Source organism: Phacochoerus africanus, chromosome 11 (genome assembly GCF_016906955.1).
Source record: "Phacochoerus africanus isolate WHEZ1 chromosome 11, ROS_Pafr_v1, whole genome shotgun sequence".
NCBI lineage: Eukaryota > Metazoa > Chordata > Mammalia > Artiodactyla > Suidae > Phacochoerus > Phacochoerus africanus.
In genome coordinates, this window is record NC_062554.1 from 64,270,874 (window position 1) to 64,297,454 (window position 26,581).

General features: G+C 49.6%; 1 protein-coding gene across 3 annotated transcripts in view; it reads right to left on the reverse strand.

Moving 5' to 3' along the window:
• PLEKHA6 (pleckstrin homology domain containing A6) overlaps positions 1–26,581 on the reverse strand; it is a 155,907-nt gene that overhangs the window by 79,777 nt on the left and 49,549 nt on the right. The window contains exon 1 of one of the 3 annotated variants that reach the window (XM_047752087.1): positions 3,396–3,694. The exons of the other annotated variants lie outside the window; for them this stretch is intronic. The gene's annotated coding sequence lies outside the window, so the exon portion shown is untranslated. Of the gene's footprint in view, positions 1–3,395; positions 3,695–26,581 lie in introns of those variants that run through there. 3 annotated transcript variants of the gene reach the window in all.

Sequence of the window (26,581 nt, forward strand, 5' to 3'; positions counted from 1 at the left end):
TTAAAAAGGTGTTTCAATATGATTCACCCTGGACACCAAGACCTCGAGTGTGAAATACACTTCACGTTGCTCCCACATTCCAAAGTTGACATCCTCTCTGTCCTTGCCAAGTAAAGAGATGACTTCCATCATTTCCAAAACATGAAATCAGACTCAGAGTCCCTGAGAGAAGGGAGAGTCTTGCACTCTGACAACAGGGAAGAGGAAGTGAGAACACATTCCTCTGCCAGTGACCTTGTTCTGGAGGTAGGAACCTCCCCCAAGGTAAAAATGAGGAAACCAAGACTCAGTGCGAGTTTATCACGGTCCAAGGACCCGCAGGGAAAGAACAGTAGTGACAAGACCAGAATCCAAGTTTTCAGAAATCTGCCCCAAAGAGCCCTGATCAGGGAGATAGAGTCTCATATGTTGGAAGAAGATCCTGCCTGGAGGCAAGATTTTTTGATTTCATGGATCAGTCAAATTTCAAAAAATGAAATTTAAGGAACCACGATAAGGTTGCCAACTTTTTATTTTGCCAAATAAGGACATTTTAAAAGCCCAGCTACCATCTATTCTCATCATCAGCTCATACAGAGAATAAGCCATAATCTCAGAATAAACATTTGAGTACATTTCCTGCCCCCCCAAAGAAAATCTTTAAACTGAAGACATTTTGCTTTCCAAAAAAATTCAGGATTCTTCCCCCCCACCCCTTTGTTTCTTCTTATTTCCCCTCAGACTGGTGAAAATTCTTGTCACAGACCAAAACTTGATAATCACTGGTATAGATCACCTCTCTCTGTCCCTTTTAGCTTAACTTATTGAAGAGAACGATCCTAAACTTTGGCAGGTCAGACCTTTCCAGGAAACCTGAGCTGGCAAACACGAAAGGGAGGGGGAATCAACAAGCATGCTGTAGTTCCCTCCATGGCTCAGTGGTTAACGAATCCGACTAGGAACCATGAGGTTTTGGGTTCGATCCCTGGCCTCACTCAGTGGGTTAAGGTTCCAGCAATGCTGTGAGCTGTGGTGTAGGTTGAAGACTCTGCTTGGATCCTACATTGCTGTGGCTGTGGGGTAGGCCAGCAGCTGTAGCTTCGATTAGACCCCTAGTCTGGGAACTTCCAAATGCTGCAGGTGCAGCCCTAAAAAGAAAAACAAAAACAAAAAAACAAGCATACTGTTCCTTGCTCCTGCCTACACACTCCATTGACTGCAGAGACGAAATAATGTTGATGATTTTATAAATCCAGTGTTTAGTGGACATCTACCTCCATGTGCAGCCTCCCAGGCTTCCGTGAGCCCCTGAATTTTACAGTCCCCTCACCTGTTCAGATAATCCAGGGAGAAGAGGGAGGAAGTCATTCTGTACCAAATCAAGAATTATCTAAGAGATAAAGGTGGCCCCTGGTGAGTGGTTGAGAGCATCAGAGCTGCACTCACATAGATGCAGACCCATGATGCTGTTTCTGTTGCACAAACAGGAGCCCAGAGTCACGGACTCTGTTTCAGAGGGCGGTTTTTCCACGCTGCCTTCCACAGATTCTTGCTTTTTGCTCATTACTCAGAGGAAGACAGTATGGGGAGGAAGAGGTAGAGGGAAGCAGATACAATACTGTGATACGGTGGGAAAACACAAAAAGCACTGGATTAGGAGCTGGACCTTGATCCTAATCCTTTTCCTTCTGCTGACTAACCCTGCATCCTTTAGCATCCTTTGGCTCCAGTTTCCTCATCTATATTATAGGAATGATATTATCTCTGTTTTCCTTATGGGTCTGCAGTTAGACTGTGAGATCCTTGAGGGCAGCACCAGGTCTTTATCTGTGTCTATACATCTAATCACTAACACAGTACCTTGGAGAGAACAGCAGGTGGCAAACGTTGTTGCATTAAGCCAGAATAAGACAGTGTCTCTGAAAGCACACTGCAAGCTGGAAAGTTCTACACAACTGAATAGAAGGAAAGGTTATTATTATTATCTGTTGGCCAAAAGGATGCATCACACCATCTACCAAATATGAGAGCGACACAGGAATTCTATTTGGAAGTAGCTGGTGATGAAAATAAAAATAAAAATTTTAATGCCCATAATTTCAAAAATAACCAAACTATACAACCTATTAATTATATTGCCTAATAAATAGCTGTGTGATTGCCTCCGAGATTCAACTGTGCTATATAATTTCATGGGCTGAAAAATGTGTTTTTACTGTACTTTGCCCAGCCCACATCACCTCTCATCCATCTATCTCATTATATTCAGAAGTCAGTAGGCAAACCCTGTCCTCTCACCTATTTGGGGTTGCATTGATGTTGAGAGCTGAAGACCCTGGCTGGCTGCAGCCTTGAATTGTATCAGAGCCTAAGACACCCCGGGTCCTTTCCATCCACTCCATGGTCTGCCTCCCGCCAACTCCACCACACTCCTTTTCCAATGCTTATCTCACCACCCCAAATCTGCTTTTCGAAAGCCACCTCCAGCCTCTTGCGAGTCACATTGAGCCTGGCCCACCCACCATTCCTGCCTCACAGCATGTGCTGCCCCCTGGGCATGACTCCACAGACAGGTCTTGGCAGTGAGGCCAGGCTGCCCGCCCACCAGCCCCAGCCCGGAGTAGGTCTCTGATCTCTGCTCTTGTTCCCTGAGAAACACCACGAAAACCCTGGGAAGACAGAGGCACATTCAGGCAGCCTGACTCACCAATCCCTTCTCCATTCAAATTTGTGCTTTTGGGCAGAGGGCCAAGCCCCCACACCAGGTATGGACCACCATCCTGCCCAGTTCTGAGGCTATGAGAAGAAAGTGCGCCTGGCACCTGCCTCGAACAGCTTTCTTCTCGTTCAGCTGGTTCAAGCTAATTCCACACGGAGACCATGCTGGACTCCATCCTAGTTACACCTTCCTACCATGCAGACTTACAGTTCGCTTTACCAGGGGTGCTTCCAAGGGCCTGCAAAAACCAAGGCTGGCTCTAGGGATATCAGTCCTCCGGCACATATCTCCATATCCCTAAGGTCCCTCTGAAGCTCCCTACCCCCAAGTGAGGAAATACCCACATTCCAGATGTCCGAAATGTTCTCTTTTTCATGGGAGACCATCAGGGAAGGTGGACATTCATGGGATATTCTTATTTGTTAGGAGATAAAGAAGAGGTAAATAAAGAGAAAGTAAAAGAAGATTTGCTTTCCAAATACAGTAAGAGAAGTGTCCTAAACATACTCCTACACACACACACAGTCTCTTTCTCTCTCTCCCTCCCCCCCACCTCCCTCTCTCTCTCTCTTATCCCTCTCATTGTAAATGACTCCCCTTTGCCTAACCTGTGCATTCTTCCCCCACGACCTCTCCACTGAACGTTCAAGAAGCCCCAGTTATTCTGAGCCCAGGTCCCCAGGACCCCGGATATTACCTTCCATGCTGGAAGTCAGGACCCAACTGGAAGATGCAGACTGCTGATTGGGAAGAAATCCTAACAATACTCCAGACACAAGAAACTTGCCAAGGATGGCTGATGCAGCTCCCATGAGATGGAAGGAGACAAGGAGAGAGCCTAGGATTCCAGAATTTCCCCAGCCTTCCAGGAAGGCTCTGGTGTCAGCTCTTTCCCTGCTCCAGCAGTGACTGCAAACCAGGGAAAATTCTCCCGATAAAACAGAGTCTGAAATCTGAAACTGCAGGTTGGCTGAGTCCTATATAAATACACTCACACCCCCGGCTCCTCGGGTCTGATGGCTTACCCGCCCGCCCTCGCGTTCCCCTCCCTCCCCACCCAGCCTGCAACTTGGTAACATCAGACAGCCCTCTAGCTGCAGCTCCTCCAGAAACCCCAAGTGCAGAGCAGAGCCAAGCAGGCAGAGGGAGACCTGTCAGGCACGGTCCACTCTTTCTTCAGCCTCTCAGCCCCCTCCAGCTCTTCCGGTCCCAGTGCTTAAACAGCGCTCAGCGTCATGGCAAGTGAGGGTGATGGGTAAGTTCCCAGTTTAGGAGCAAAGATTTCCAGACTCTTCCTCCATATTAAGGAATATTATTCTCCTAAGGATCAGCTTCCAGGTAACTGGTCTGGCACACACTGATGGCCAAACTCGCCTCCCTCTCCTCTTCCAAGTTTCTGCACCTGGCTCTCACAGAGCCGCCCCTTTCCTTTATGTTTCACCCATAATAGAATCAGGCCAGGTGAGAGTGGGAAGGGAAATCTGGTGACAGTCGCCTCATTTTGCAGATGAGGGAGCTGAGGCCAGGAAGATGAAATGGCTCGTCAAAGCTAGGCAAGGACACCTAACCGGAATTGGCATCTTGGGTAGGAGAATGGAAAGAGAAGGCTTTAAAAGTCAGATGGGGAGTTCCCGTCATGGTGCAGCAGAAACAAGTCCAACTAGGAACCATGAGGTTTCGGGTTCAATCTCTGGCCTCACTCAGTGGGTTAAGGATCTGGCGTTGCTGTGAGCTGTGGTGTAGGTCGCAGACGCAGCTCGGATCCCGAGTTGCTGTGGCTCTGGCGTAGGCCAGTGGCTACAGCTCCAATTCGACCCCTAGCCTGGGAACCTGCATATGCCACAGGTACGGCCCTAAAAAGACAGAAAAGACAAGAATGAAAAATTTAAAAAGTCAGAGGGAATCACGCTTTAATACAAAAGATGCTCACTTGAATCACTGATGGTGAGAAAAATCACTTAACCTCTCTGAGCCTCAATTTCCTCAATTTGTAAAATGAGGCAGGTGATCCCACCTGAGAGAGTAACAGTCCCATAAGGTAACAGGCGTAACGCAATAAGCACATAGGAGGCACTCAATAAAGAGCCACTGCGCACCCCTCTGACCACGGCTGTTCACTAGCTTTTATTAGCTTACTTCTGACTCAAGAAGGTAACTCTGAATTGCCTTAAATACTTGCTGTTCCTTCCGGGGGGGTTGGTTTAATGTTTCAAGTTCCTTGTCTTTATGTCAATCCAACTGTTAGCATTCATAGTTTACTTTTTTTTTGTCTTTTTTTTTTGTCTTTTTGCCTTTTCTAGGGCCACTCCCACGGCATATGGAGGTTCCCAGGCTAGGGGTTGAATCGGAGCCGCAGCCACCGGCCTACACCAGAGCCACAGCAACTTGGGATCCGAGCTGCGTCTGTGACCCACACCACAGCTCACAGCAATGCCGGATCCTTGATCCACTGAGCAAGGCCAGGGATCGAACCTGCAACCTCAAGGTTCCCAGTCGGATTCGTTAACCACTGCGCCATGACGGGAACTCCTCATAGTTTACTTTGAACAGTGCTCAGAATGCAATGCTTCTTTTCCATAAAGGGAAATCTTTGATCTACAGGCCAAGGTCAAAGGTTTGCAATGAAGGCCTCTCTGCAGATGTCTCCACATCTCCACCTCCAGGCTCCCAGGCTCCGAGCTTCAGTTCCACAAGCCCAACCACCCATTGAGCAAATGCCCAAGTTTAATTTGCCTGCATTAAACTCAGGTATCTAAAATCAAATTAAATTGATTTAATTTAAATTCGCCACCCACTGACTAACTATATAATAGTATTGATATAGAACGGCATCCAAGATATCGTAAATGAAGATACTGATGGCCAGAGCAAATAACTTAGTATGCTACCACTGGGTTAAGAAACTATTTGTATAATTGCAAATGATGCCACTGATAAGGGCTTAATTTCCAAACTATACAAACAGCTCATACAACTCAATGACAAAAAAATGAACAACCCAATTGAAAAATGGGCAGAAGATCTAAATAGATATTTCTCCAAGGAAGACATAGGCCACACGAAAAGATGCTCATCATCATTAGTTATTAGAGAAATGCAAATTAAAACCATGATGAGATACCACCACGAAATGGTCAGAATGGCCATCATTAAAAAGTCTACAAACAATAAACGCTGGAGAGGCTATGGAGAAAAAGAAACTCTCCTACAACCATTGGTGGAAATTAGTACAACCACTATGGAAAACAGCACAGAGGGTCCAAAAAAAACTAAAAATAGTGTTGCCATATGATCCTGCAATCTCATTCCCTGGGCATATATCTTGATAAAAGTATAATTTGAAAAATACATGCACTCCTACATTCATAGAAGTATTCTTTACAGTAGCCAAGACATGGAAACAGTCTAAATGTCCATCAACAGATAAATGGATAAAGAAAATGTATGTATGTATATATGTACACACCCACATATATCATGGAATATTACTCACCCATAAAAAAGCATGAAATAATGCCACTCAGCAACATGGATGGACTTAGAGATTATCATACTAAGTGAAGTTAAGTCAGAAAGAGAAAGACAAATACCATATGATATCACTTACATGTGGAATCTAAAATATAAAACAAGTGAACATATCTATGAAACAGAAACAAACTCACAGACATAGAGAATAGACTTGTGGTTGCCAAGGGGGAGAGAGGAAGGGGGCCACAGATTGGGAGTATGGGGTTAGCAGATACAAACTATTATATATAGATGGATAAACAACAAGGTCCTATTGTATAGGACAGGGAATTATATTCAATATCCTGAGATAAACCATAATAGAAAAGAATATGAAAAGGAATATATATGTGTGTGTGTGTCTATAACTGTATCCCTTTGCTGTACAGCAGAAATTAACACATTGTAAATCAATTATACTTCGATAATTTTTTTTTAAAAGAAATGATTTATGGAGTTCCCTTCGTGGCTCCGTGGTTAACAAATCCAACTATGAACTATGAGGTTGCGGGTTCGATCCCTGGCCTTGATCAGTGGGTTAAGGATCTGGCATTGCCATGAGCTGTGGTGTAGGTCACAGATGCAGCTTGGATCTGGCGTTGCTGTGGCTGTGGCGTAGGCCGGCAGCTACAGCTCCGACTAGACCCCTAGCCTGGGAACCTCCATATGCCGCAGGTGTGGCCCTAAAAAGACAAAAGACAAAAACAAAACAAAACAAAAAAAAAGAAATGATTTGTAACTACCTATATGGTTATATTTGCCTAGAGCAGAGGTCAGCCACTGTTATGTAGAGGATTAGACAGTAAATATTATCAGCTTCATGGGCTATATAGTCTCTATTACAAATACTCAATTCTGCCTTTGCAGTGAAAAGAAGCCACATGCAATATGTAAACAAATGAGCATAAACGAAGGAGCCTGGCTGTGCTTCAATAAAACTGTACCTGTGGGCACAAAAACTTAAATTTCATACAACTTTAATGCATCACAAACCACGATTTTGGGAGGGAGCCCCACCCAAGGCATATGGAAGTTCCCAGGCTAGGGGTCGAATTGGAGCTACAGCTGCTGGCCTGCACCACAGCCACACCAGATAAGAGCCATGTCTGCAACCTACACCACAGCTCAAGGCAATGCTGGATCCTTAACCCACTGAGTGGGGCCAGGGATTGAACCCACATCCTCGTGGATACTAGTCAGATTCGTTACCGTTGAGCCACAGTGGGAATTCTCTGCTATTCTTCTTTTTATTTTTCTTTAACCACCTAAAATATAAACACCATGTTGTCTCGTGGGTCATACAAAATTAGGGGGGGTCCAGATCTGGCCTACAGGTCATAGCTCAGACTGGCCCAGAGATCTCAAGAGGGACACACCAGACACTGGTAACAGTGCTCACCTTCAAAGAGGGAGCTGAGGCCAAATCTGAGAGGTTAAATCTGAGAGGGGGATGGAGGGAAACTATTCACTGAACACTCTTCTACAGCATCTGAATGTTGTAACCTATGCATGTTAAAAACACTATTTTTTTTTTTTTGGCTTTTTGCTGTTTCTTGAGCCGCTCCCTCGGCATATGGAGGTTCCCAGGCTAGGGGTCTAATTGGAGCTATAGCTGCCGGCCTACACCAGGGATCTGCCGGCCTACAATGCGGGATCTGAGCCTCATCTGCAACCTAAACCACAGCTCACAGCAACGCCGGATCCTTAACCCACTGAGCAAGGCCAGGGATCAAACCCACAACCTCATGGTTCCTAGTCAGATTCGTTAACCACTGCTCCACGATGGGAACTCCAAAAACAGTAATTTTTTTTCTTTATCCTTTTTGGGCTGCATCCGCAGCATAAGGAAGTTCCCAGGCTAGGGTCAAATCGGACCTGTACACGCAGCCCACCTACACCACAGCCACATCAATGCCTTAACCCATTGAGCGAGGCCAGGGATCAAACCCACATCCTCATGGACACTAGTCAGATTTGTTACCACTGAGTCACAACAGAAACTCTAAAAAGTCACTTATTCATGGACTCTTCTTGAAGTTCTCTTCCTTCTGTCAATGTCAACATTAACTGCCCCAAACAGTTATAACGACAAGGTCAGCTCAGACTCTCTTCCATCTCGCTTTGTCACCCCAGGGTCCAGAATGCTGGCCCAGTCCATCAAGGGCCTCGACCCACGATTAGCTTATCTACCACTCTCCCATTCACTCCTATTATCTTTACCACTCAACTATCATTTCTTACAACCTTGTACCCCTAACTGACATCTCACTTGTGTAAAGCTTGTTTCCAAAAGAGACACTGAAGCTTTAAGGACTGGGACTATTTATTAAGATCCCTTGCCTTCCCCCTCAGCTCCTACCACAGGGCTTTGCACCTAGTAGGAATGCCATAAAGAGTTGCTTGATTGGTAATCTCCCATCCTGCCAGAGACAGTTTGGAGTACAAGGGAAAGATTCACTCGGAGTAAAAGCTGGTTCTGAGACATGCGGCAGGGCAAGAGTGCACACATGCTCAGAGCCTTTGATGGGAGTAAAGAACATGTAGGGAGGAGTTCCCCAGTGGCCTAGCGGTTAAGGATTTGGCATTGCCAATGCTGTTGTTCAAGTCACTGCTGTGGCTCGGGTTGGATCCGGAGAACTTCCCCACCCTGTGCATGCGACCAAAAAAAATTTTTTTTAATAGAAGAAAAAAAAAGAACATTTAAGGAGAGGAGAAATATTAGTCGAGGCTTGGTCCACATGAAAAAGGCTGTGTTCTGGAGAAGGAAGCCCCAGGGGAACTTCCCCCCAATTCCAGTCTCTCATGTATTTGCCTAGCAGGGTAGGGAAACACCCTATCCTCAGCTGGGGAATTCTGGTGATTCCAGAACGAGAGCCTCCCCCATTTAGAGCCATCTCAGCACTAAGCAGTCTGCCCTCCCACCCAAGGCAGGAAAAGCTCTCTCCAGCACCTGGGAAAGATGAGCGTGCGACTTGAACTCCTGCAGGGACGAGACACTCGCTACCTTTTGAAGGCGGACTAGTCCACTATTTTTTTTTCTCCTTTTTGTGTCTTTTCAGGCTGCACCCTCAGCATATGGAGGTTTTCCAGGTTAGGGGTCAAATCAGAGCTACAGTTGCCAGCCTACGCCACAGCCACGGCAACACGGAATCTGAGATGCATCTGCGATCTACACCACAGCTCACGGCAATGCCAAATCCTTAACCCACTGAGCGAGGCCAGGAATTGAACCTGCAATCTCGTGGTTCCTAGTCGGAGCTACAGTCCTTGCTTCCCAACACGAAAGCATTCGGGTTGTCCTGTGAAAGGGATTGTTTTATTTCTCTATGGGAGGAAACGTCACAATCACCCATGGCAATGTGGGTCCTAAAATCCCATTTAAAGCCACAGGGAACTCATGATTAGGGGAGTTAGCTAACTAGCCCCAAGACACACAGCTAGTAAGTGTTAAAGCCCAAATGCAAAGCTAGCTCTGTGCAGCTTCAAAATTCAGTCTTCCCCCTATAGTCCAAAGTTTCCATGACAATAGATCATCTCTGCCAACCTCTCCCTGTCTCTGAAATGGGCAGAAATGATAATTTCCATCATTACCATCATAAGCCTACATAGAGCAGTCCTGCCGTCCCTGGTCCAATTCCATCCTCCTGAGGCATTCAGACCTCCCTGGGATGGAGGGAATGAGACCAAAGACAACTCAAAGCCAGGATGCAGCATCTCAGAGACACCCAGGGGCAGAGTGGGAGAAGCATCTGCCTGGCGCACACATGGTGCCCAGCCCCAGGCTCCCCTACAGCCAGGCTCCACAGGCGCCTGGCTCCAGCCTCCCAGCAGGGCTGTGGCATTCGGGAGCCCATGAAGCATAGCATTGTTTGGGCAGCACAAACACAACATTTACCTGGATCCTGGCACCTTTCCTCTGAGGCCCTGCTTTTGGTAAATATTTGGCTGGCTCACCCAGGAGAGGGCTGGGGCCTCTTTGCCCCACATCCCAACAAACACAGTTCTAGAAGGATGAGCTGGAGAAAGGCTGGGGATGGGCAAAAAGAATCACAAAGACTTATGGCGGGTCCCCCAGTCATCAGCAGAAAATTACCAGCATCGGTTTGCCTGGAGCACACCCTCTGAGCAGCTCTGAAACACTGCAGCTAGGCTCCTGGCCTGTTACCCAAACTCAGCTTCGAACCCAGAATGGTCCCCGATTTCCATGTGGAGTTCACAACGCTCAGGGATGGCCTCCTCTGTGCAATCGTCAGAGCTCCCCAAACCTGCAGGTGCCTGGAAAAACACCTGGTTGCTCTCCACCTCAGAGCACCTACCTCCAGAAACATGTCCATTCCTGGGCTCATCTGCCCTCAGGGACTACCTGGAGACAGGGCATGACCCGCCATTTCTCAGTAGGGCAAAAGCACAGCCTGAAGTTTTGAGCCCATACAAGGCGTAAAGATTGGAGACAGAAACAGACCTCCAGCCCTGCTCTCCTCTCAGTCTCTGGAGAGAAAGCCCTCACTCTCTCCAATGGTCTAGTCTGTATTCCACCAAGGAAACGCCAGGATGCTCTCCCTCCCTGCCCCCAGGCTCAGGTGGCTGGCCTTGAGACCTACACCTGGCCTCTGAAGCCACCCACCCCTTTATCTGTCATCTTCTTGGGAGACATGGTCATTAGCAGAGAGCACTATGCAGGTGTCTAATTAAGCCATCGGCAGCAAATGTAAAAAACTGTCTAAACCACCCTACAGAGCATCCACCTGGGGATCCTCTTACAGGCAACTCCCTCCCCTGAGCTTCCTGGAAGGTCCCTATTGTTTGCCTAGAACACAAAAAAGTGTCCGATTCTGCTCTCCTCCTTATCTGCTGGCACTGACTTCCCAGCCTCTGCCCTGGCTTGCCCCGTGGCAAGGGAAGGGTGGGGGCGGATTGAGTGGCATCATTTGCATGGAGCACAGTGGGACATAACAGCCCCGGGTGGGTGGGAGAAGACAGGTCCCGGACAGGAGGGACAGGGACTTCTGAGAGAATGTCTGCCTACCTGGCCTCTTTAGATGTCCCAGAGCCATATCCTGCCGTCCTTTTGGGGTCAGGGATCAGGAAGCAAGGGGCCCTCTAGCAGTTTAGCAGAAAGGTGGCAGAGGTGAAGGTGAGCAGCGTGAGCGGCTCGGCCGCTCTCCTCCCACCTGTGTCTCTGAGTCCTCTCTCTTTTCCGCACTGTACGTTCACCTGTTCCTGTTTCAGCCTTGAAATGGAATGTTCCACTTGCCCTGGAAGCTCAGGGGGAGGGGGAGGGGAGAATTCCCTGATCAAAAATAGCCTTCTTTTTTAGAGACTGGAGTCTCCGGGGTCCCATCAGATACTGCTGCAGATGGCAGGAGGAGGAAGGGGATGCGGACAACAGCTGAGGAAGACCCTCAGAGGGCAAGACAGACGCAAACTCGTACCCACTCTCCCGGGGCTGGGGTTGGTCTAAGCTGGAGCCTGGAAGGGACCGGACACCTGCTGCCTCCTGGCTCCTGGCAGAGCCTACTCTCAGGTGTTGGAGGAGCACCCCAACAAGCCAAGAAGTAGGGGTGAGCCCCCTAACCTCTTCTCTTGCGCCCCTCCCTGAATCATACCCTTGTTCTTCTACACCCTTATCTCCTGGTTCAGAGACTTTTATCAGCCTCATCTCTACCTTTATAACAGAGCAGGAGGGGACAGGTGACTGTGCTAATGCCCGAAAGCATCCAAGAAGCAGCGTGTATGCCAGCATTGGGAGTGGGGAGGGACAACAGCCCCCAAAGACAAACCCAGGGCTTCTAACCTCATGGGGGCACCGATGGCCCCAGGGCTCTGCCAACTTGGCCTGGAACCCTGGCACACACAGTGGTTCCACCAAGATATGTGGGTTCTCTCTGACAGAAATGGGAGAATGACTTTTCTTTCTGTTCAGTTGTTTTCCAACTTCTAGGAGACAAACTGTACTTTGATTGCAGCAAGAAAGATTTAGGTTAGACACCAAGAGGCACTTGGAATGAGTGATAAGAGAACTATTAGGGCTCTGCCTTTGTGCTTTAAAAATACAGCCAAATTTGCCTCTGTGGATTGGTTTAATGCTTGTTTTCATCAATGTTAGTCTCTTGCTCAGAAATTTCCAGTGGTTGCCCCCTCCCTGCCTGCTTCATGAAGTCCTAACTCCTTGTCTTGGCAGCCACCACAGTGCATCCTCATTCATCCTTCCACTGCTCCATGTACAAATTTTCTAATACAGCCAGAGCTTCTCAATATTTCCCCTAAAGGCCTTAGCATCTCTGCTTTTGGCCAGGCCCCCACTCCCCCCAACCCCCACTCCAGGATACTCTCCAGCCACCAGAGCAAGCCAACCTGATTATCCCATAACTCAAGGAACTTTATTTTTTTGTTTTTGTTTTGTTTTGTTGTTGTTATTTTGTTGTTTTTGTTTAGGGCCACACCTGCAGCGTATGGAAGTTCCCAGGTTACGAGTTGAATTGGAGCTGCAGCTGCCAGCCTATGGCCACAGCCACGGCAACACCAGATCCAACCCGTATCTGTGATCCACACCACAGCTCATGGCAATGTCGGATCCTTAACCCCCTGAGCAAAGATCCAAGGGATCCAAGCCGCATCCTCACAGACACTGTCAGTTCTTAACCCACTAAATCACAATGGGAACTCCTTAAGGAACTTCTGTAAAAAACCAATCCCCAGATTCCATCTGAGATGACCGCTGAACCCAAATCTCCTTAACAGTGGCAGGTGGGCAATGCCCTAAGGCTGAGCTCCAAGGCCATTGCTTCCAAAAAGCCTCCGCCAAACACCCCCAGCCCACAGAAAGCCCCCTCCCCCGTGCAGGTACAAGCACATAAGGACCATTCATTCCATGGCCATCTGTGCTGAGAGGATGAGAGGCCACAGTGCTGAGACGGAGATGAGAGGGGGTCCTTGTGCTCGAGGAACCCCCAGTCTAGCACTGGACACAGACAAAACCAAGACCACCAAACTATCCTCTCGCAAGGGCAGCCCAGGCTGAAGCAGATATGAAGCCAGAGTAGGGGGATGGTCAGGAAGCCACATGGAGACAAGAGCTTTTGAGAGGCTGACTGAGAGTGGGCACCCCAGAAAGAGAGCCACAGGCTAGGTCAGGGGTCACCCTGGGAGGTAAGAATACCCACAGGAACTAACTGTATTGTGTTCACTATTGGAACTGCACCATACCTGCGACTTCGTTTATCTCTCATAACTAAGGGGAGCTGGAGGAGTGTCAGGGGCCAGGCTGTAGAGCCCATCAGGGCACAGAGTGGCTCCTGCTCAATAAATACATTCTCACAGATCGACAGATAAAATGACCTTTGAAGGCTCACTTCCAGCGGCTGGACGCCAGGCTTTTCTGGGAGCAACTACAGCTCTGAAAAAATATTTTCCTAACTTTTTAAACCACTAAAAGCAACACCAGGACTGATGAGGGGAGGAGAGGCACTGGCTGGTGAGAGCCTGGCTTTCCTGACACAGGATGTGGAGTGGGTGTGCCAGCAGTCCTGTCCCCACCAGAAACCCAAGAGAGGCCTGGAGAGACAGCTGCCCTGAAAGACAGCTGTAGGGCTCAGAATAGGGACCCAGGAGAAGTGTTTCCATCAGGCCCACCTCACGGTCCCAACCTCCCCAGCCGTCCCTTGTCCCAAATGCCAGGGCAGGACCCCCTCTGCACGCCCAGAGCCAGCAGTTGCCTCTACTGTCCCATTGCAGAGAGATGATGTCTCTTCTAAAAGGCCACAGCTTCCTCTGGTTTCTACCTTCTCTAGTCTCCCAGACTTTGGATTCACCTTTATCTGGACAGCTGGAATTGAAGCCAGTCACTACTGTGGAAGTCAGTACAGATCTCAAACTCACCCTGATAAGAATATACCACAGCTCACGGCAACACCGGATCCTTAACCCACTGAGTGAGGCCAGGGATCAAACCTGCATCCTCATGGTTTCTCATCAGATTCGTTTCCGCTGCGCCACGACGGGAACTCCTCTAGGGTACTTTTGATAGAATGCCAATAAGCTCATGAAGAGGTCTGGGTACCTCGAGCCCTCAGCCACCAGCCCACATCCTGGACTCCAGGCAGGGGCTCCGGATCATTATGCTTTCCCTGGTCTGAGTCTGGGAAGGGTTAAGATAAGCAATTTCCCCACAATCAGATCTCTGGGAACTGGAGCCTGAGCCCTGCCACAGCCACCTGCAAGAGCACATCTGGGAGCCCCAATGCCCCTCCCCAGTCTCAGTGCCACAGTGCTCTCAGCAAGAGCTGCACCACTCCTGAGCAAAGGCCACGCACTTAAAGCTGCCATGTCTTTGCCTTCCTCTCGCCTCGGAAGTTTTCCCCCTTAACCCTCCTCAATTTGAGTAGATTCTGTAGGTCAGTGACTTTCATGCTGTAATTTTTGACTCATCAGCGGTTTGTGAAATCACTTTAGTAAAACAAGATTGGCCGTTTTTCAAATTTAATGGGACAGAATAGAAAGTATCAGTGTGCATTGCATTGGGTAAGAGTAAAGTATTATTTTGTGGAGTTTCCACTGCGGCTCCATGGGTTAAGAGGATGCAGGTTCCATCCCTGGCTTCACTCAGTGGGTTCAGGACCCAACATTGCAGCTAGCTGCTGCAGAGGACACAGATACCACTTGGATCTGCAACAACATTGCTGTGGCTGTGGTGCAGGCTGGCAGCTATGGCTCTAATTCAACCCTTAACGTGGGAACTTCCCTATGCCTCAGGAGTGGCCCAAAAAAAAAAAGAGAAAAAAAAGAGTAAGTATTATTTTATGATGTTTTTCAAACCCGGAGCATACACTGCAGTGTTAGAATCTTGACCCAGTCACTTGTCTTTCTATGTTTCAGTATCTTCATCTTTAAAATGAGGACCCTCGGAGTTCTCATCATGGAGCAGTGGAAACGGATCCGACTAGGAACCATGAGGTGGCGGGTTCAATCCCTGGCCTCGCTCAGTGAGTTAAGGATCCGGTGTTGCTGTGAGCTGTGGTGTAGGTTTCAGACAAGGCTCAGATCCCGTGTTGCTGTGGCTGTGGTGTAGGCCAGCAGCTGCAGCTCGGATTTGACCCCTAGTCTGGGAACCTCCATATGCCAAGGGTGCAGCCCTGAAAAGACAGAAAAAGCCAAAAAAAAAAAAACCCTATAATTTCTGCATTTATATACGTGTGTGTGTGTGTGTGTGTGTGTATGTGTGTGTGGGCTTACGTGATAAATACCTTCCTGTAACATGGAGGGAAAAACTGCTGTGGGAGAAGCTACAAAGTGTCCCTCCAAAGATAACACATGCTCAGCGTCAGCGTGAGGTTTCACGCGTGTTTGTACCTGAGGCTTAGGTGACCTAAGGAACACGAGGCTGGGCAGAACTGAGTCTGAGCATCTGAGAGCACTATGCTAAGTGCTTTTCAGATTAACTCATTTAATTCAATACTACCCTATGGGGTGGGTTTTATTACTCCCATCTTACAAGTGAGGAAATTGAGCACAGAGAGAGGTTAACTTGCCACCCAGCACATCAATACTGGAGCCAGGATTTGAACGCTGCCTCCCAAGTCTGGACTTGTGCGCATTAGACTACACTATCTGCTTCACTTTGATGCCACCTTCTCACATGTGAGCGGGAAGCCAGACCCAAGAAGGTTCTGCCACCGAGGAGGTGGCCCTGTTCTTGAGAGGGGTGCTTCATGTGCACTCTCCTCAAAGCCAAGCAATTTAATTTTCTCATGGCTTGAGTTCAGGAAACAGCACCCCCAGGGTCCCATCATAGAGTCCAAAGAGTTCTGTTACAATCATTGGAGGTAATGAACTTGGCTAATGGGGCTCATAACCATATGAAGTGTTAAGTACTCCATCTGAGCAGTATAAACTCGACTAGAAGACATTAAACTCTCCCACACCCTTTATTCCAGAAGACCCAGGTTCATTCGTTCTTTCTTTCTTTCTTTTTTCTTTTTTTTTTTTGTCTTTTTGCCTTTTCTAGGGCTGCTCCCACGGCATATGGAGATTCCCAGGCTAGAGGTGGAATCAGAGCTATAGCTGCCGACCTACACCACAGCCACAGCAAGGCGGGACCCGAGCCACGTCTTCAACCCACACCACAGCTCACGGCAACACCGGATCCTCAACTCACTGAGCAAGGCCAGGGACCGAACCCGCAACCTCATGGTTCCTAGTCGGATTCGCTAACCAAGGAGCCACGACGGGAACTCCAAACCAGGTTCTTTCTAATCATGTTTCATTTCATCTTCTTCATGGTCCAGAGAGGCTGGGAGGGGCACGATTCTCCCCTTTTCCAGCCTTGCCCGAGTCACCTTGAGTGAGCGCTCGGTGAAGATCGGGAAGCTTTCTGGGAGACGGGAAAGAGGGAGTTGGGGTCCCCAGGGGTACCTGGCTCTCCCAGTCTGCCCTTGTTTGCTTCCTCCCCTTGACATCAGTGCAAATTTCCCCCACACAAGGCACTCAGTTTATCTCTGCAACCAACCATGGATTTCATCAAACCCAGCCGATACTTCTGGTGGGAAGAAAAAAGACAGAAGAAAGAAGACAACACGACTGTAACTGGGGCTGAAGCCTCCTCTCCCCCAGGGCTGCCCATGATCCTCTACTTGCCGAAGAAAGCGCACAGAGCAAGAGAAGCAGCAGCCACTTCTCTCCCATCAGCTTTATGGACCATTTCCTCTGAAATTCCCAGCATCCTTGTTCACCGACCTTTCCTATGAGAGCTGGCTAACATCACCTCCTACTAGGCAGAACCTATGATTTGGTTTGTGTCTTTTCATTCTGTAGTAAGCCTCAAACACTCTAAAAAGTGTGTGTTGTGTAGCGGGGGATAGACCCAGAAAGGTTGAGGGGCTTGTTCCTGGTCACAAACTTTGTGAATAGAAGTGAGGAAGTGAGGGCAGGTCTCTGCCAGGCCAGGCCCCCTTTGCAGGTGGTAGGAACTTCTCCTCCCTCATCAATCCCTCATGCCCCATTTGAACCCTCCCCTCCCAGAGAAGTGGATGCTCCTGCTCTTGCACAGGCATTTCTTTCTTTCTTTTTTTTCTTTTTGTCTTTTTAGGGCAGCGCTTGCAGCATATGGAGATTCCCAGGCTAGGGATCAAATGGAAGCTACAGCTGCTGGCCTATGCCACAGCTACAGTAGCTTGGGAATCCGAGCCACGTCTGCAACCTACACTACAGCTCACAGCAATGTCAGATCCTTAACCCACTGAGCAAGGCCAGGGGTCGAACCTGCATCCTCAGGGATGCTAGTCAGACTCGTTTCCACTGAGCCACGACGGGAACTCCTGCACAGGCATTTCTGAGCCACACCACTACCCCATGTGGCAATGATCTGTTCATATACCCATCTCCCCCATAGTACTCTGAGTTCCTCGAGAGCATTGACCATGTCTTAGTCAGCCTTGCATTCCTGGTATCTGGCATAGAGCGAGTTCTCAGTAAATGTTTGCGGAAGGAAGGGCGGGAAGGCAGGGAAAGTGGGATGGATAAAGAGGCAGGGGAGAGAAGAGAGAGATAGAAGGGGGAGGGAGAGATGAGGAGGGGGAGAGGAAAGAAGTGGAGTGAGCTGGAAGGCAAGGCAAGGGAGGAGGGCAGGTGAACAGGGACCAGGAGCTAACAATGGTCACCTCAAGCCATTGGGATTGCACTGTGGCACCTGGCCCTCTGCTGATCCAAGTCTCGCATGGACACAGGCTGCACCCCTAGAGCCCGTCTGGGACATAGCTAAGGAGCACTTATAAGGGCGTGGACTTCAGCTACCAGGGGCACACGGCAGTGCCCCAGGACGCCGCCGTCACCCTCCCTTCTCTCCTTTCCCACCATCGGAAGAGCAGAGCCCGTAGCCACTTCTCCCCAGGTCCTCCACTGCCACCTGTCCACCACCCTGCCCCAGCCTTGCTGTTCCCAGCTGTCAAACGGAGGCCCATTCCTGTCCTGGATGATGAGGATGGATTCAGGGGAGTGGGGGCCTGCAACATTAAGTGAAGGAGCCCCAGAGATGGGGTGAGCTTTTGGAGGTGATTCCCAATGTGGCACCGGAACCTGAAGAAGACGCCATGATCCTCCAGCTGGGTTCCCCACAAATAGCCACTGAGGCAGGAAGGAGGAGAGGCTTTTGTGGGAAGGGCTCCTGAGCAGGCTCGGCCCCTTTATGACTCGGAGAACACCAGGACCACCTAACTTTTTTTTTTTTTTTTTTAAGGGCCGAACTTGTGGCATATGGAGGTTCCCAGGCTAGAGGATGAATTGGAGCTGCAGCTGCCAGCCTACACCAGAGCCACAGCAACGCTAGATCTGACCCCTTCTGCGACCTCCACCACAGCTCACAGCAAGGCCAGATCCTTAACCCACTGAGCAAGGGCAGGGATTGTACCCACAACTTCATAGTTCCTACGCAGATTCATTTCTGCTGTGCCACAACGGGAACTCCGGGGACAACCTAACTTTTAACAAGCTGGCTTCCCTCTGGAATTTCTCTGCAGGGGAGGAGATAGGGAGACTTTTCATTCAGCCTGAGCGCCACTGCTCTTTCTCCTTTTCTGCTACGTACCAGGTCCCCAACCCCTTCCCATCTGGTCCATTGCTGGCACCATATGTGTTTATGGTGACCTCCTATCTGCAAGGCACACTGGCCTTGGAGGCAAACTCTGGAGACTAGATCTTTAGAATAGGTGGGGATAGGGGAGCCAGATTGGTTCTTGGCCTTCTCAAAAAAAATAGAGAATAATGCCATCATGCTCTGCCTATCCTACCCGATCTCTTGAAAAACAGGTCCTCACGCCAAATCTGGCACATGCCAGGCAGCCAGGCACCTGGAAATGAAGCAAGAAGCTATTCCAGTGGATCTTGTGGCCTCTGCTTTGTGCCAAAGAACTGGATCAGGGAGGGAGGCCCAATCACACTGAATGGACAAGGCAGCAGTTGCAAGCCAGAGGCCACGGCCACCCTGGTGACCCTGGGGAACATCCACAAGGACAGTCCACTACAGAAAGCATCAGCTAGTGAAAGCCAAGGGCACGGAGCTCGCATTCTGACCCTACAGCTAATGTGCTGTGTGCTCTCAGGCAGGCCACAAGCCTCTCTGATCCTCAAATAACTCATCTGTGCAGGGCCATAAGGACGGGGCCAAGGAGAAACGAGGAAGTAAACCATGCTGAAACTCTTAAAGGATAAATCCACCCTCCTGGGTAGAGCTGTCAAGGCTCTTCACAAGCCAAGTCCACCTTCCAGCTTCCCACCCTGAGATCCCTGAGATCCTCTGTGCTCCAGCCCCTGACCATGCTGATGGATTTCCAGTTCCCATGCTGCCTCACGCATCTTAACCCCTGGGCACATTCCTCCTTCTGCCTGAGCGACAGCCTTTCCAATTCTTCGCCCATACTTTAAGGTTAAGCCCAAACTTGCCTCCAACAGCCGCTTCTGACTTCCACTCGGGCAGCCTTCCCTCCTCTGTGTTTGCAAAGCAATCTACCTTATTTTTCTTTCTTTCTTTCTTTTCTCTTCTAGGGCTGCACCCACAGCATATGGAGGTTCCCAGGTTAAGGGTCAAATCGGAGCTACATCTACCAGCCTACACCACAGCTCACAGCAACACTGGATCCTTAACACACTGAGTGAGGCCTGGGATCGAACCTGCATCCTCATGGATACTATTCCAGTTCATTACTGCTGACCCACAATGGGAACTCCTACCTTATTTTTCTTAATTCTGCATTTACCCACCTATCTACACTGCTAGACTGTGAACATTAAAGGACCATGTCAAATTCAGCTTCCATTCAACCAACGTTTTGTCAATGTCTGCTCTGTGCCAGGCACTGTGAGGCACCAGGATTCCGAGGAGAGAATGGCAGCCTCACGTCTGGTGTCCTCAGGGCACAGGACAGCTCAGGCACAGAGCCCAGCCTAAAGCAGAGTCAGGAAGGCAGGTGCCAGGAGCTGCCCCTGGGGCTCTGCAGTGCATGCTCTGCCTCCTCTCCCTCAGCAGGAGATAAAAGAACATTGGAAGAAGAAACTAAAAACATAAACCACAACCACTGACAGAGGACTTTACCACATACTATGTCAGCACTGCTGTCAGTACTTTAGACGCACAAGTTTTTTTAATCCTCAAATTACCTTTCTGACAAAGGCCTTGGTAGATGAGAAAAGTGGTACCCAGAGAGGTTGAGAAATCACTCAAGGTCACACAGCAGGCTTAGACATGAACTCAGGTCTGTCTGCCCATGCCCTGCCCTTAGTCTCATGCTGCCCAGTTTAAATATATAAACAAATGAGTACCTGTGTTTTTTGTTTTTTGGGTTTTTTTTTTTTTTTTTTTTTTGGTCTTATTAGGGCCGCACTTGCGGAAGTTCCCAGGCTAGGTGTAGAATCCGAGCCACAGCTGCCAGCCTACACCACAGCTACAGTAACACCAGATCCAAGCCATGTCTACACCATAGCTCATGGCAATGCCAGATCCTTTAACCCACTAAGCAAGGCCAGGGATCGAACCCACATCCTCATGGATACTAGTTGGGTTCTTAACCTGCTGAGCCACACCGGGAACTCCTAGACTTCTTTTTTCAAAAAAAGGAAATAATGACGTATGAACTTGAGGCTCTAACCTGTATGATTTTAGTCCTGGCTGCCTAGGCAGCCTTTTGGAACACTCTCTATTCTCTTCCTTTCCCATTACAACAGCCGTTCCCCAAACTCTAATGAGCCAGGCCAGCTCCCCACCCCTCGTGGGGAAGCCAATGGGATCGCGTGGCAGAGGCTGCCATCCAGCTTTTGCCATCTTCAAAGTGTCATTAGCAGCTGCTGGGTGGGTGGTCCCAAGCCCCTGCAGCCTCAACCACTGTCCCTATAATCCAGAGCTATCAACCGCTGGGAGTCTGCCCTTAATGGGAAAACAGCAGATAAGGGGCCTCCAGCAGTCTGCTCCCCCACCAGCCACAATCAGTTTCTCCAACGTGCTCCTCCACATACCCCTCCCAAGAATTTTTCTCTCACAAAACCCAGTTGTGGTTACTGCCCATGCAGACTCCTCTGCCCCATCCCTCACTCCTTCCACTCCTTTCTTCTGCCCCCCCCCCCCCCCCGCCCCTGAACCACTGATAACCGCCCTGGGGACTTTGCAAATGCCCTTCCTGTCCCGGGGAGTGTCATTTGACTGATGCAAGTTCTCATTCTTCCCATTCAAGATCTAAATCATCTCTTGTAGCGAGCCATCCCTGATAGACCCGGCCCAACTCTGAACTTGCCTCCGCTTTGCCTTTCCTCGGAACTCAATACCCTCCCTGCATCCACCTTTGGTTGGAGCCACTTATTACAGTCATTCATTGGACCAGCATTTACTAAGGACCTACGATGAGGTGCCAGGCCTTTATTGTGTATCTACTATGGGCTCAGCACTCTGCTAGGCACTGGATATGCAGCGCCCTCAAGGAGCTTCTTGCACTCATGTTAATAACCTTCAGGCCCTTTCCTGGGGGAGGAGGCCCAGTCTCTGTACTTACACTGGGAGCGCTCTGGGAACTGTCTCCTCTTTATCATTCCCGCACCTGTCATTTACAACGGACGTCTCCTTTTGCCAGGGGCCTTTGCATCCATTATCTCATTTTATCGGCACAGCCCCTGTACAAGGTAGGCTGGAAAAGATCATCATTCCATAAGAAAGATGGGGACACGGAGGCCCAGAAAGATGAAGTGACCTGTCCAAGGTCACGTGGGTGATATGACCTGGTTCCCTGCCAGGTCCCCAACAGAATGCAGGTGCTTTGACTCCCAAGGTAAGTGACCTGAGTACCAAACTCTGCCCCACACCATGCAGACTCAGAGCATCCTCAAGAGCCAGCTGGGATGAGTGATGACCATTTCTCAACCTCTGTGGCTGCCAGTGCATCTTGCGGAAGAAAGAAGGCTGAAGCAGACATAGAGGGCCTTAGAAAATGCTCGTGTAACTGGAAACTTTGAACAAGTTTATCCTTGTATTCCTGGTACATTAACAGGCCCTCAATACCTAATTGTCAAATGAATGAACAACTTATAAGAGAGGCCAATGGCACAGGGTCTGAGCTAGCTAGTAATAAGCATTCTTTGAGTGCGGACTTTGTGTCACACATAATTCTAAATGCAACTCACTTCGTCTTCGCAACAATCTTAGGCGATGGCCATTATCATCTCCTTTTTACAGCTGAGACAAAAGAAGGTTTAAACCCCCAGAATGACGGGACATGGATGGAGCCTGAGCAGACTGACTCTAGAGCTGTGCTCTTGACCGCATCAGCCCAGCACAGGTCACGTGCTTCTGCCCCCCACGGTCATCACTCAATTCCTATTACAAGCACACAGCATGAGGGCTCTGATGAGTGCTGTGTGACAACCAAAGTCACACTTCTTCCCTGGGCCCCAAGGTTCTGCCTGAGTCACCCGGGCTGAAATCAGGTGTCATCAAAATCCAACCAGGGTGGAGGGGTGCTGTTTCAGCTGCACAAGGGCTTCCTGAATCCTCTCCAGCGTCTACACCCTCGCGTCTGCTGTGACCCATGGGCTCGTCCCCCAAAGAGCAACTCTTCTCTCTAACCTGATGGCCAAACAGGTCTAGCGAGAGTCAGGGCTATGAACTGTGAAGAGCACAGGACAGAAGGCAACTTCCCACATCTCAACCAAAGCTGAAGTAGAGGGCGGGGTTGACGGAGGGGAGAGTCGTGTTTGTCACTGGAACGAAGACTTGCAGGGACGATTTATAAATAGACTAAATAGAGGGGCCTCAGAGAATAACCCCTTTATGGGAGGGGCTGGGAAAGCTGGGACTAGGCAACTCCAACTCTGGCTATTTTGGGCCCCCATCGGAGAGGAGGCTGACACTTAGGAAAAATCTCACCACCAAGTTGACAGAGACAGGAGCCAAAGAAAGAGAACATAGAATAATCTTCTCTGAGGTCCAGTTTCTCTGACAAAATTTAACTGGGAGGGATAAAATTCAGAAGAAATAATTTGAGGCAGGAGAAACTATTCCAGAAATCACAAAAGCTGATGGCTTGTGCCTAAAAGATGCTAAATTATAAGTTGACTCTGGTCTTAGTGTTTCTGGGTGGTCTTAGACCAAAAGCTTACGACACCTTCCATAGACCTCAGCTTCTCCATTTGTTAAAGGGCATTGTCTCCATCCTTTGGCATCGGGGCCGTGTTAGGGGACAAGAGACCAGAGAAGATGCTTGGGGTTATTGAGAGAGGAGATGCCAAAATGTGAGATCTGGTCAGGGCTCTCGGTGTCAGACAGGCAGGAGCCACCTCCAGGCTGTGCTTCCGTTGCCCTGATTGCAGGCAGAGAGGAGCAAGTATTTTGGCTGTCTTAAAGCTCCTGAGAGATGGGGAGGACATGCCTCTCGCACCCTGGGTAGGTGACATCTCTGCCCAGCGATCTGTGAGTTCAGATCTTTAGGGTCAGCCCACAGAAGCTGAACAGCAGGAAGAAATAAATGTTCCCTGTGATTTAAGCAACCTGGAGAAATTCCAACTGGGGTCAGAGGGCTGGCAGAGGGAGAATCCTCAGGAATAGGTGACCAACTGCTCCAATTTGCCCAGCAATGAGGGGGTTCCCAGAATGCAGGACCTTCCGTGCTGAAACAGAGACAATCCCAGGCAAATCGGGATAAACTAGGCACACTCCTGAAGGACTCACACATTTAAAACAGCATCTGGGAGTTCCTCTCAGGGCTCACCAAAACAAATCTGACCAGCGTCCATGAAGACACAGATTCGATCCCTGGCCTTCCTCAGTGGGTTAAGGATCCAGCGTTGCCATGAGCTGTGGTGTAGATCGCAGACACGGCTTGGATCCTGCGTTGCTGTGGCTGTGGCTGTGGCTGGCAGCTGTAGCTCCGATTCAACTCCTAGCCTAGGAACCTCCATATGTCGCAGGTGCAGCCCTAAAAAAACAAAAAAGACAATAAATAAATAAGTAAAAAAGTGAAAAGCCTCTGGTATGGCAGGGAACCCATGGGCACCTACGATATTGAAATCTCTGATCCCAGAGCTGGGAGGCGAAGTGCACAGGTGCCTCCCGGTAAGCCTCTGGGCACATGCCGGCCTCGCTGGGACTCAGTTCCTCCAGAATATCTGGGTAAGTCTGTCTTCCCAGCTGGAGGACACAATACTGTCAGAAAATGACTGAGGGTGCTCGGGACCCTAAGCCCTGAAAACGTCCCTTCTTGGTGACTTCTTGGAGTAGCCTGCAAGCAAACCCACGAGGAGGCCAGAGAGCAGAACTCTGCTTCCTGGCTTTCCCCAGAGGTCACTTCATCCTCCAAGATCTCAGTGGCCAGGGCAAGCAACAGGTTGAAGGATGGACCAGGGGAGAGTCAAGAACAGCCCTTTCCAGGCTGCCATTGCCAAGTGCAGCTAGGCGGTCACTAACTTACAGACTGGACAGAGCACAAATGGGGTGGCGGCTCCACCCCAACCCCATTCCTCACCCAGCCCAGCGCTCTCCCTAGTGAGTGCAGTGCAGTGAGCTGAGAGTCCCCTGGCCTGAATCCATTTAATTTTCTCCTAAGCTGCTTTGTGGGGCCGGCTGCTGGGTGCTTGACGTGTCCAGTCCTGCTGCAGCCACTTTCTGCATAGCCGAAGGCAAGCTCCAGGTCTGTGCCCCTTCTGGCAGCTGAACCAAAACCCTGGGCTCAAACCAGGCCCTTGAGTTCGTGGAGACCAGAGAGCATGCCTGGATCCTCAGTTCCTCTGTCCTTTAAAGGCAGTCTGCCCCATTCTCAGTTCAGGAAGAAGGAACAGGGCCTAAGAAGTCAGAATGGAGAAAGCTTCTCCCCGCTCCTCTGCTAGCTTAGTCATTTCTTGTGTGTGTGTGTGTGTTTAGGGCTGTACCCGAGGCATATGGAGGTTCCCAGGCCAGAGGTCCAATCAGAGCTGTAGCTGCTGGCATACGCCACAGCCACAGCAACGCCAGATCTGACCCACATCTGCAACCTACACCACAGCTCACAGCAGCGCTGGATCCTTAACCCACTGACTGGGGCCAGGATCGAACCTGCGTCCGCATGGATCCCAGTCAGATTCATTTCCACTGAGCCACGATGGGAACTCCCAACTTAGTCATTTCTTAACTCAGCATATCAGTACCCAGTACATGCAAAGCACTGGAAAGAAACTGGTGATTGAGACCCAGATTCAGAACCCAAGGAGGGACAGAGAGCACGAGAAAGCTGCAGATTTTCCCCAACTCTCACTCTCAGATTCTATGTACTGCTGCCCCACTCCGTGTTCCCACGTATCCACCCAAATTAGTACATCAGTGATGCGGAGATTAAAGGGAAAGAAGAGAAGCCCAAATCCTGGTTAAGTGATAAAGCAGTGCTCTGTGGGATAGAAAATCCAGCTCTGCCTCAATTTACAACACCTTCCCAACCAGCAGCCATGTAGTCAAACCCCCTTTCCTTCTCCTTGACTGGCTCCTTCACGCATCCATCCATTCATTCGCTTATTCACTCAATTCACATTTCCGAGTGTCTCCTGTGTGCCAACGCAGAGCCAGGCACTAGGACTCAGGGGAAAGTTTAATCCGACCACTCTCAGTGTCCCTTGGCCCCCATCAACCCGTCCCAGCTATAGGATCCAAAAGTTGCTAGCTCTGTGCACCTGAACTCTGCTGACTGCCCAAAGCCTGGGGCCCTCTGCTTAGAACTGGTCCAGGCAGAAGCCCATTCCAAACAGCAGCCTCTGTAGTCTGAATTGTGGACAAAGCAGCTACTTGGCTTTCTGTCTCGCCCCAGTCTCTCCCCTCCCCGCTTTCTCCTCTGCTGGGAATGGAAACTCTGCTACTCTCTGCTCACATGCTTGAGTCACAAGGCTGAGCTCCCAGCAAAATGAGTGGCTCAAGGATATAACCGGCGGGAGCCAGCGAAACAGAAACACAATCTTTTATTTTGTTCATCAAGTACCAGTCTCCCTTTTCTTGATGCCTAAGAAAGCAGTGCAATGTTTTCTGTTTGCCCGGCCCTCCAACCTCTCCTTCCCACCTGGAATTGAGGCCTCACTTCCTATTCATCCTCCGCTCTATCCTTTCTGTGTGTCTCTCTCAAGGGCCACAGATGGTGCCCTATTGTCTCTGCTGCCTAGCTCTTGAGGAGTCATAGGAACCGGCCAGTGATAAGGAGCTCACACAGAGCAAATAAGCTTGGTGCCTACCAGTCTCCTCTCTTTCCGCAAGCCCCAAAGCCAGAGCCCTTCTCGGCTGGCAGTCTCTGGCCCACTTAGGCCTGGAGAGCACCGGGAGCCCCGTGCTTGATTGGCACCTCAGAAGTAGGCTTCCTCCTCTGCCCAGGTAGGTTGTTGTGTCTAATTGTCTCA